Genomic DNA, 1,895 nt, shown 5'->3' on the forward strand with positions numbered 1-1,895 from the left:
ACAGATGCCCCAGGGTTGTGGAGCTGTAAGAACAGAGATCCCAGCTCTGGCCTATTTGCTTCTATTTGCCTCCCACCAGTCCAGACGTCTTTTCCCTTTTCTCTGTTTCCTGGGCAAATACGAAGGTAGGCAAGGTGGCCCCACCTCCTTATTCTGCCCCTACTGGGCCAGTCTGCCTCTGGGTCCGCCTTGGTCCCCTGAGTCTAGGTTTCCATCTGAAAACAGGAGTGGATGGAGCCCAGAGTGGCACTCACAGGCCAGAAGTTTCCACGTGGGAGAATGTCTCAGTGCACCCTCCCATCCCAGGTGCAGAGGAACACTGTGTCCCCTTGCTTGCGCCGGCCAACTCAAATCCCCACTCCTGGAGCCTGATCTGCCCTGTGCCCTCGGGACAAAGTTAATGTTTGCCGAATCAAGGAAACATGTCAGCAGCAGCCTAGGGTGCCAAAGGTAAGTGACCGGCTCTGGGGACCAGGGCTGGCATCTCTGTCTCTCCTACCCCCTGGACTTTGCTTCCATAAACACCGTGAGGTCTCAGTCACCCCTACATGCCTCTCCCATCTGTGGGAGAGGTGGGGGAGGGGAACCTGCAGGACCCAGTCTTTGGAGCCCCCCTGGCCCCCTTCCAGGGGCTTCGTCTCAGGCTGGGCCCAGGTGGAGAAGGTTAGCGGTGGGTGGGTACAGCTGCCTTGCTCTTTGTTCCTGAGTGGCCAGTTCATGCCCATCATGTGCTAGGAGCTAGGTTCCATATGGCTTGCTCAAGGAGCCCACAACGCAAATGTCCTCATGTGAATCACCCTCCACTGTGCCCTCGTGTGTAGATGAGAGGGAACCCAGCAGGCTTGAGGCTGATTTTCTTTCTTTCATTTTGTAAAAAATAACTTTAAAAATTTATTTTTGGCTCTGCTGGTTCTTCACTGCCATGCAGGCTTTACTCTAGTTTTGGCGAGCCAGGGGCCTACTTTCTAGTTGTGGTGCCTGGGCTTCTCACTGCGGCGGCTTCCCTTGCTGCAGAGCACTGGCTCTAGGGTCCTTGGGCTTCAGTAGTTGTGGGACGTGGGCTCTAGAGTACAGCCTCAGCAGTTGTGGTGCAAGGGCTTCAGACGCTCCACAGCCTGTGGGATCCTCCCGGCCTAAGGATCGAACCTGTCTCCTGCACTGGCAGGCAGATTCTTTACCACTGAGCCATGACGGAAGCCCCTGATATGATATATTTTTTTCTTTAAACACAGTTGAGTCAGCCATTATCCTGAAGATTTGATAATCATCTATTTAGAATCTTGGCTTTTTTTTTTTTCTTTTTTGGCTGCACCACGAGGCCTGTGGAATCTTAGTTCCCCAACAGGAATTGAACCTGAGCCCTTTGCATTGGAAGTGCAGAATCCTAACCACTAGATGGCCAGGGAAGTCCCTTAAGGCTTCTGTTTGTAGGAAGGCCTGCTTGCAAAGTTGAGCCTTGGTTGACATTGAGGAACGTGTATTTCAGGAAGGTTCCCACCATCCCCAGAAATGGTAAGAGTCACTCACTGGGCCTAAACTGTGCAAACAATATGGCTTATGCCAAACACCTGCTTCACTCCTGGGAGCCTGGGATTTTAGTACCCACTGTGCAGTGGGTGCCTTTGAGACCAGCCTCCAATAGAAACACTGGAGTTTTAGGCTCAGGCACGCTTCCCTGGTAGACAGTTCATCTCTTGCTGGAGGAAGTAAGGGCATCCAGTGATCTCCACTGGGAGAAGACCCTTAGTAGCTGGCCCCTGGTTTCCTCTGGACCTCACCCATACTCCTTCTCCCTGGACTGAGTTTGCATCTTTTGTAATATGCCTTTTTTATTTTTAAAAAATATTTATTTATTTGGTTGCAGCAGGTCTTAGTTGAGGCACACAGAATCTCCC

The sequence above is a fragment of the Odocoileus virginianus genome, chromosome 12, assembly GCF_023699985.2.
Source record: "Odocoileus virginianus isolate 20LAN1187 ecotype Illinois chromosome 12, Ovbor_1.2, whole genome shotgun sequence".
Classification (NCBI taxonomy): Eukaryota; Metazoa; Chordata; class Mammalia; order Artiodactyla; family Cervidae; genus Odocoileus; species Odocoileus virginianus.